The sequence below is a fragment of the Vombatus ursinus genome, unplaced genomic scaffold (assembly GCF_900497805.2).
Source record: "Vombatus ursinus unplaced genomic scaffold, bare-nosed wombat genome assembly UNPS02014777.1, whole genome shotgun sequence".
Taxonomy (NCBI): domain Eukaryota; kingdom Metazoa; phylum Chordata; class Mammalia; order Diprotodontia; family Vombatidae; genus Vombatus; species Vombatus ursinus.
Window position 1 is genome coordinate 2,227,148 of NW_020954555.1, and position 9,562 is coordinate 2,236,709.

General features: G+C 48.6%; 1 protein-coding gene across 6 annotated transcripts in view; it reads left to right on the plus strand.

Annotated features, from left to right (window-relative positions):
• TRNP1 (TMF1-regulated nuclear protein 1) overlaps window positions 1-2,708 on the plus strand; it is an 18,027-nt gene extending 15,319 nt beyond the window's left edge. For 4 of the 6 annotated variants that reach the window (XM_027864963.1, XM_027864964.1, XM_027864961.1 and 1 more), the window contains one exon: window positions 2,251-2,708. The gene's annotated coding sequence lies outside the window, so the exon portion shown is untranslated. Of the gene's footprint in view, window positions 1-1,707 lie in introns of all 6 variants that reach the window. The other 2 variants (XM_027864962.1, XM_027864965.1) reach the window with 1 other exon arrangement.
• The last annotated feature ends 6,854 nt before the right edge of the window (window positions 2,709-9,562 follow it).

Consider the following 9,562-nt stretch of genomic DNA (forward strand, 5'->3'; position numbering starts at 1 on the left):
CTCTTGCATACCTCTCATTTCTTTTCCCATTTTTTATTTCTACCTCTCTAAGTTGACTTTTAAAATCCTTCTAGAGCTCTTCTAAGAAGGTTTTTTGGACTTCAGACCAGTTCATATTCCCCTTTGAGGTTCCAGATGTGGGTTTGTTGACAATGTTGTCCTCTTCAGAATTTCTGCCTTGATCTGCACTCTTCCCATAATAAGAATCTATCGTACGTTTTTTTTTACTCATGGTGTTTGCTTATTTCCTGGCTTTTAAAGAGACTGGGCTCTCCTGCTGGGGAGCAGAGGGCACTGACCCAAGCTTCTGGTGTTGGGAGCCTAGGGCTTGGTCGATGGCTTTGTGTGCTGGGGCCTCTAATGTTGGCAGTTGGAGGCTGTAGGGTTCTGGCAGCTTTACCTGGCGTTCTGTTCTTCTAGTTCTTAACATCCTGCATTCTAAGGCCCCTCCCAGCTCTGACATTCTGTGTTCTAGGTCCCTCCCAGCTCTGACATCCTGGGTTCTAAGGTCCCTCCCAGCTCTAACTTTCTGTGTTCTGAGTCCCCTCCCAGCTCACATTGTATGTCCTAAGGGCCCTCTTAGCTCTGACATCCTGTATTCTAAGTCTCTCCCAGCTCTGACACTGTGTTCTAAGGTTCATCCTGGTTCTAACATTAATGGTGTTTTCTAAGAGTTAGTCATCCATCTAACCCTCAGCCTCCATCCAAGTGTACTGAACCCAAGTAGGCTAGGTCAGAAGGACACTCTTCCCCCCTTCCCCTTTGCCCCAGAAAGAGGAGGCCACCATTATCTATCTTCAATCTTTCATTTTTCTTGTCTACCAAACTGGGAAGGTCTCCCATGGGTGTAACCACAAATATTCCTACTGTCTGTCCTAAGTATGTGAAGATAAAATCAGCTACTCTGCTGATAAGAAAACTCTTCAGAGGCCTTCCTGTGGGCCCAGGAGGGGCTGGGGATCCAGCTTCGCTTTCTGCCCGGGGCCCTCAGGACCCTGGGGTTGCTGTTCCTACCTGTCACCTGCTCTCCTACCTCGGCTACTGATAGCATCTGTTTCTGCCCCCCATTCCTAAGGGAACAAGCCCTGGAGGTTTCCTTGCCCCACCCCCTGAAGACAGAAGCTCTATATCCTTCATCCAGGTGAAGTGGAGTCTCTGAAGGCAGGGGCTGTCTCTCTCCCTTCTGAGACTAGAGTCTTTTGGAAGGCAGGGGCTATCTCTTCTTTCTGCCTGAAGGGGCAGTTTGGGGTGTTGGAAAGAGCCATGGATTTGGAGCCAGGAGACCTGTGTTTATAGCCTGGCTCTATTTACTACAGGTTACCTGTGTGACCTTGAGCAAGTCCCTTCCCCTCTCTGGGCCTCAGTTTCTCTATCTGTAAAATTAGGTTATTGGACTAGATGATCCAACTCTTAATCCCATTTTAATCCATCTCCTCAAAATATCCAAGGCCTTTTCCCACAATGTGCCCAGAATACACTGGGGGACTGATGGTCCCATAGAGGGAGGATGGGAAATAGAGAAGAAAAACTTCCAGGTTAAATACCTGGGGCCAGCTATAAATGACAACAGTGTCACCATTGTGACACTAACAACATCAACAATAACAAACCACTTTATATCTTACCCTCAGATTGACAAGCTTTTTTTTTTTTCCACAATAAGCCTGTGAGATAGGCAGTATAAGTATCATTTTCTCCACTTCATAGTTAACTGAAGCTCGGAGAGGTTTGGATGACTTGCCAAGGGTCATCCAGCTGAGAAGAACACAGGCCACAGTGGGCATTTGAAGAGCTCAAGCCCCTTGGAGAAGAGGAAGGGGATGGAGTGCACTGCTGAGGGCGATGAGGCTGGGCTTGCCATGTGGAGGACTGCCACGGAGTTTAGTTTTGAACCACCCCTTAATGGGTTCCTGTCCTTCTCTCTAGTTCCTCCACCTTATTCAGGGAGGAAGTGAGATGGGTTCCTTGGTTGGGGACTCCTGGAAGATCCTGACTGGGCTAAAGTAGTGGTGAAGGCTAAAGGTTTAGGGAAGGAGGGGGAATAAGCATTTATATAAAACCTACTGTGTGTAGGATACTAGGCTAAGCACCTTGCAGATAAGGGAGACCTGGGAATGAGATGGGAATGAGCTTGGATGGGGGTAGGGAGAGGTAGAGGCAGAGCTCCCTCCTTTCTCCCGTCGGCCTAAGGCATCCAAGAGCTAAGCAAATTGACTAGTGATTGTCTGTCTCTCGTCCATTCTCTTGGAGTGAGGAGCACTGATGCCTCTCTGCATACCATCATCATTGCCATCATCATCATCATCATCATCATCTCCATTGCCATCATCATTGTCGTTATCATCGTCGTCATTGTCATCATCGCCATCATCATCATCATCGTTATCCTCGTCATCGGCATTATATATTCTGAAGACTGGAGACCTCAATTCATGTACTAGCTCTCAGAATCTATCTCAGAGCTCAAAAGGGCCTCAGAAATAATTTAATACTATCCCTACTTTCGTATATTGCATAGACATTTGCTTCCCTATAACTTCATTCATTTTTCAGTTCATTCAATAAGTAACTGTTAAATGTTTACCATTCCTGGCAGATGCACCATCTTGGCCTTGGGGATACAAAGAGGGAGGCGACACAGGCCCCACTCTGCATCTGAGGTGTGGAGACAACACATAAATAATGAGTAAAATTACCGTGAGTGTAAATGTTGTTGTTTGTCCTGTTTTCAAAGAGGACCAATGACATCACAGGATGATGTCTTGACTTGTACATGAATTGGACTGAAGTGAGGCAGAGTTGTACAAAGTCATCAGCCTCACTCTTTCTTCCAGAGTCATCGAAGTCTAGTGATAGGGTAAAGTCAGGATGGCTGGCGATGGCCAGGGATGCAGTGGATGACCTTGGCGTCTTCTGTGTCTGACCAAGCTCCGGGCACTCCACAGTGCCTGCTTCGGCCGCCTTCATGGCCATTGCAACAAATTGTTCTCATCTGCCCATTCTGCCAAGGGAAGTCTTCCCATGCTTGGGGTCGGCATCTCCCAAACTCCCTGATGGGGCCTGTTGGTTACCCTCAACCTGGTTTAGCCCGTCTGCTGAGACAGTTTACCAGAGTTTGTCTGCTTTGCATGCTATAGCTTCTTGAGAGTTTGGACAAAGTGTTATATTCCCCACTCCCTCTCCTTTATCCCCCTTCCCCCCCATCGCCACTCGTTCTGTCCTCTGGGGTCAAGCAAAACAGCCCTTCAAATATTTAAAGATCACTTTCACGGGGCTTCCTAAGTCTTCTCTTCTCCTGTTGAAACATTCCCAGGTCCTGCTGATGACTTTGCCTCCAGGCTTCTCACCCTCCTGGTTGACCTCTTCTGGACTGAGGGAAAGTTGGTTTTCACCAATCAAATGTAAGGTTCCTGAGAGCAAGGAGCGAGTCCTTTTTTGGTCTCTGTGTTCCTATAACATAACATTGGGCTACTTTTTGAATCCTCAGTATCCCCTAAAATATGGGGAACTATCTATGCTCTTTTAGATGGAGTCTGGCCACAGAGATAGACTCTGAGATATACAGAGAGGCAGAAGCCAACATCTCAACAGAGAACGGGGGATCGATTGTTGTCATCTCCACCTCTCCCCTCTCCTCCCCACTGCTGGCCCATGATGGCACTCTCATAGGAAGATGAGAAGCAGGGGTAGTGGTGAGCAGGCTAGTAGGTCCTAAAGACCCAGTAGGTGTTTAACACATAGATCCAGGACCAAACATATGAATGAATGAAAAGCGTTTATTATGTGTCAAGTACTGGGGATACAAATACAAAAGGGGCCTGGAGAACCTGGAAGTGGCAGAGGATGAGGGTGCCGCCTCAATGCCTATTAGGCCCATGTTTCCAAGGGCTTCTCCTGGGGGAGTACTAGGCACAGTTCTTCCCCATTCATCTACCCCCAACCTCCCCTAGCACTCTGGGAACTAAACACCATGGCAGGCGGGCCTCCACGGCCTGCGATCAGGGCTCGTCAGCCAAGCTGCTGACGCCAATGCTGGCTGACTGATTGACTTGGGCTCCTGGCCCGAGCCTGGCCTCAGAGTCAGAGCTGTTTTTCCCATGAGGGCTAATTTCTAAATATACTGGCCAATAAGGGATGCTGGAGGAACTGTCGGAGCTAGGAGCAGAGACAGACAGGGCTGGAGGGGAGTTAGTTTTGTGCATTAGGCATACTATGCCCTACAGATGGGGATGCTCCCATGCCCCCTCACCCTGTGGTCACAGTTCCTAAAGTTTTCATGTCTCTGTGTCTATCACCGTGCTTGGCATCCAGTAGTAAATGTCTGCTATTGAATGAACGAATGTTCCATATGTTAGTATGTTAGATACTAATATATATGTATAAGGTCATATATAGAGTAACAAATATATGAATGAATGAAAAGCACCTACTGAACATTGCATCAGGCTAAGCTCTAGGGTTCCAAATAGAAAAGAAGGAAGTCCCTGCCCTCAAGAAGCTTACATTCTAATAGGGAAAGAAAACAGCATAGAGGAACAGTAGTCAGGGGAGAGAATTACTGTATGGAATGTCACAGGGAAGGTGGGCATAAGCATTTATTAAGCACCTACCATGTGCTTAGCACCTTACAAATTGTATTTCATTTGGCTCTCCCAAGAACCCTCAGAGGGAGGTGCCATTATCTCTATTTTATAATTAAGGAAACTGAGGCAGACAGAGGTGAAGTGACTTGCCCAGGGTCCCACAGCTAGTAAGTGTCTGAGGCTGGATTTGAACTCAGGTCTTCCTGACTACTGAGCTACATAGCTGCTTCTAGAGACAGGAATATCTGCCTTTCCCCTTTGGTGCCAAAACTCCCATTTTTATAACACTGTGATTTAGCTGGCAGCGAGGTGGTGCCATGGATAGAGCACTGGGCCTGGAGTGAGGAATACTGAGTTCAAATCTAGCCTCAGACATTTACTAGATGTGTGACCCTAAGTCACTTCACCTCTGTTTGCCTCAGTTTCCTCAACTGTAAAATACAGATAGTAATGATAGCACCTACCTCTCAGGGTTATTGTGAGGATCAAATGAGATACTATTTGTAAAGTGTTTAGCATAGTGCCTGTGCTTAATAAATGCTTGATTTCTCCCTTCCTCCTAGCTCTGACATTCTATGGTCTAAACTCCAAAGCCTCCCTCAGTTCTGACCTTTTATTTTTTAAAGGTCCCTTCTAGCTCTGACATTCGGCCAATTGGCACCAATTGGCAGGGGCAGTTATAAGCTGCTGTGGAGACCGAGTCACAGATATAAATAATGTCTCCTCTGTTGTCTGTAGCTCAGCGCAGTCTTAATAGACCTTATCACAATTTGGGGCTACTGCCCGTCACCCACTTGCACATATACATTCATTCATACATGTGCAAACACAACCTTGTGAACACACACACATTAATCCTTGCACACTTAGATACCCTCCCCAGGTCAGCACAGTCACATCTCCCCACTCATAGAGGAATAAATATACTCCCCCACCAGAGGCATTCATTGATATATATGTGTGTGCATGCATGTGTATATGCATACAGAGACACGTATGTGTACTGCAATATATATATATATATATGTATATGCATGGGTGTATGTCTATACACACATGCACAATTTGACACTTATTATGTACAAATTCCTTTACTGGGCCGTGGGATAAAAAGACAGTTCTTGCTTACAAAGAATGTATATTCTATTAGGAACTCTGCCATGTACACAGTTAATACAAGGTCAAGGATGATGGGTGATGGGCCAGGGACAGGGACAAAGTGCTCTAGGGAAATTTTGAGGACTGAGAGAGCATTGTCCCCTGGCGACATCAGGGAAGCTTCATGGAGGAGGTAGCATTTGAGCTGGGCCTTGAAGGATGGACGTGGATTGCCTAGACAGAAGTGGGGAACATTCTGTGTGTAGGAAGAAGTCCGAGCAGAGAAAGTGTAGGTATTGTCAGTGTTGGCACATGAGATTGGAGAAGCTAGAGATGGCGGGCTGGGGTGCCTTAGGTGTCTTAGGCTTTTGTCCTGTTGGTAGTTGGGAGCCAGTGAAGATTCTTGAGCCAAGGAGTCAGAAGTGCATTTCAGAAAGATTTACCAGGCTCCCTAGGGGGAAGGACTTGAGACAGGGAGACGGAAAGGAGATCCTGAGCTGCCTTATAGGCTTTCCTTTGTCCCATCACTGACATTGAGAAGCCCATTAATAAGCTTTGGTCCAGCTAGTGTCCTAAACCATCTAAAGCAAGCAGGAGGGAAGGATGGGAGATTCAGTGAGGTCTTTTTTGGATTAGACCTAGGGCAGGCTGGGTGCCAAGACTCCTGTGTCCTGACTCACCTGCTCACTGCCTTGCTTTTTTTACATCAAACTCACCACTTCAGAGGCCCCTAATGAAGGTGAATAAGTTAAGGGCTTTGAGATCTCCGGATAAAAGGGACTTTGGTAAACAAAAGCCAGTATTGTCACCGTGACTTGGCAGGTGCCTCAGGGGTTGAAAACCTCTCCCTTCCTGGGCCCTCAGTGGCCAGAGTTGCCACCACCCCCAGTCATTGCACCTTTGGATGGGGTCCATACTAGGTTTAGAGATGTCTGAGTACTGCTGACTGGGGCAGAGGGACTCCCCATCACTGAGATTGAAGGCCCCCTCCCATCCTGGGCAGTGACCCAGGGCCAGGAGTTGTCTAATCCCTATCCTTTACCCATGTTCTTATATAAGCACTGACGTAGGCAGGACCAGTGCCAATGCCTGGGGGAGCTGGTGATCCAAACTGTTTTTTTTTTTCTCTTGGAGGCTGTATTTCCCAAGAGGCATAGGTCTCTTATATTTACATTACCCTCCCACCCCTGACACTCCCAGCCAAAAATCAGTTCCAGGGAATAGAGGGAGAGCAATTTAGGGGATATTTCCTTCCCAAACTCCATGACCATTCCTGGGAAAGAGAACTGGGTGGCTGGCTCATTACGGATTCCCACTCCTATCCAGGCCTACAAATGGGGTAGGGGGGTGCAGAAGCAAATGTAGTAGAAGCAGCATTAGATGACCAGAGAACTTGGGTTCACAGGCTCAGCTCTGCGACTCCCTGGGCTTTGTGACCTTTGGACTGATCTCTTCACCTTTCTAGGCCTAGAAATTCCAGAGGTAGATTTAGGCTTTACATAAGGGGAAAACCTAACAGCTAGAGCCTTCTAAAAGGAGAAGTGCTGCTTGGGAAGGCAGTCTTCCCTTCCCTGGAGGCCCACCAGGCCCAGCTGGCTTCTTGCTAGGGTTATTGTGGGGGGGGAGGGATTTACCAGAGGTAAGGTAGATGACCCCAAAGATTCTTCTGCCTTGGGCCCAATGAAGCCTAATAAAGCTTCCATCATTAAGAAGACCAAGGCCTCTGAGGCACGTCCCCAGGGCCGTTCTGGCCCTATTCACTCTGGGGATGGGGTTGTCTTGGGTAGATCCCCTTCCCACCCTGCACCTGCCATGGCCTGCTCTGGTCCAGTCCCACAGTCCAATTACCTTAAACAGCTGGTTTAGCCTACACAACGACCAAAATTACAGAAGAATGTTTCTCCCCAGCCACCCAGCCAGGAAAAATACAGAAAGCTCTACCCCCTCCCACTCCACCCCAAGTCAGAGCACACATAGATTCAGAATAGAGAAAATAGAAACTTTATTTTATTTAATGAGAGGTTCCAGGGTTCAGTAGCCCTGTTGTGTCTCCCTCCCACACCTGAGACCCTCTGGGTCCCCTCCTCAATTCAGTCAGTTCCATGAGGGGATGGGGTTGTACCTGTTACCCTACATACTCTCCCCAGGCTTGGCCTCCAGGTTCCCCTCCTCCTTAAAGACCTCCCCCCTCAAAAACACCGAGCACCCAAAGGTGGGGGAGTTGGGCTCCTGAGGGAAGGAAGGGGTATACCCAGAGTAATCAGAACCTTCCCAGCTCCCCACCAAGTGTAATTGACCTTAAGTTCGATCACTGGCCACTTCCCTGGTCCCAACCCCTTCTTCTTTCAGGGGTGGTGAGTGCTTGGGCTTCTAAGGAATCAAATGACATCTTCATAGCCTCTCTACTTCAGGCCTAGGAGACTTCCGAGAAAACAATTCAAATCTTGAGGGAGGGGGAAGAGAAAGACCACTTAAAGGCCCCCAAGTCACCCTTAGGAAAGTACCACCCCCTATACCTTTAGGAAAACAAACCACTCATTGGAGGGGCAAGGCTTGTCTCTGCAGAGGGAAATCTTCACTGTCCAAGACCCAACTCAGCTGGGGAGTTAAGACAGCTGGCATACACAGGGAGACTGGGAGTAGCTAGGGTAGGGTAGGGGCAAGCCAGGCTTTTTATCTTCAAGCCCCACCCCCAATTTCTGGGCACAGAGAATAAAAAGAATCAAAAAAGGTTCAGATTCAGGAAGCCAGGAGGCCTCCGTGCCCTCTCAATGAAGGGGCAGGGCCAGGAGTCTAGGGGCGCTACACAGAGATGGGGGTTGATCTCTCCAGTTGTTGAGTCATTTTCAGGTGTGCCCAACCTTCCCTGACCCCTTTTGAGGTTGGCAAAGATATTGGAGTAATTTGCTATTTCCTCCTTCAGCTCATTTTATAGACTAGGAATTGAGGCAAACAGGGTGAAGCAACTTGCCCAGGGTCACACAGCTAGCAAGTGTATGAAGCCAGATTTGAACTCAGGTCCTCCTGACTCCAGATCTGGCACTGTGGCACCTAGCTGCCCTGAGCTCTCCTAGCCTGTTAATAACCCTTCTCTTCCTAAGGCCAGACCTCTATCCAGTTCCCACGAGATCGGGTCTTCCTTGGAGGGGAGCAATCGGGGAGGAGGAAATCTAGGCTGCTTGTGCAGGTGCCACGGGGCATTTGGTCTTTGAAGCTGGGTTGGCATCATGCCCTCTGGGTGTCCCCAGCTTCCATGCCTAAACAAGTTCTAGAAGGCCAAGATGGCAAATCTCTTCACTGCCATGTGCAGATATCTGGCTTGCCATGCTTCAGTGTCCCCCAAAATGTCTGAAAGTTCCTTTCTTTCCAGTGCCAATCTTGGCCCACCTGACATGTACTCGGAGGCAGTGATAGGCCCTCATCCAGGCCGTGCATCAGAGTGACCCCAGGAGAGGTGATACTGTAATTTCACATGTGCCTTTGTTCAAACACGGCCAGCTTCCTGTACAGGAAATCTCAGCCCCCCTCCCATAGTCACACTTGTTTTGGCCACACACACACACACACACACACACACACACACACACACACACACACCTCTCAGCCCCATGTCTGCTGCCACCCTCCTCCCCCTTGTTCCTCAGGCTTGGCTCTGAACAGCCTTGACCCGGCCCCGGTCAAAGCATGTGCCCAGAGGGAGGTGGCCCCTTCAGAGCCTGTTCTTATGGAGGGCAGGGAGCCTGGCTTACAGGGGTTTTTAGCCACAGCTGGAAGAATGAGGTCTTGACAAGACTGTTAAAAGAACTGAGGACTAGATTGACCCCCCACTGTGAACCACCCCCGCCCCCCCCAAGGCTGTGGCCCCCATTGCACCCTCTAGG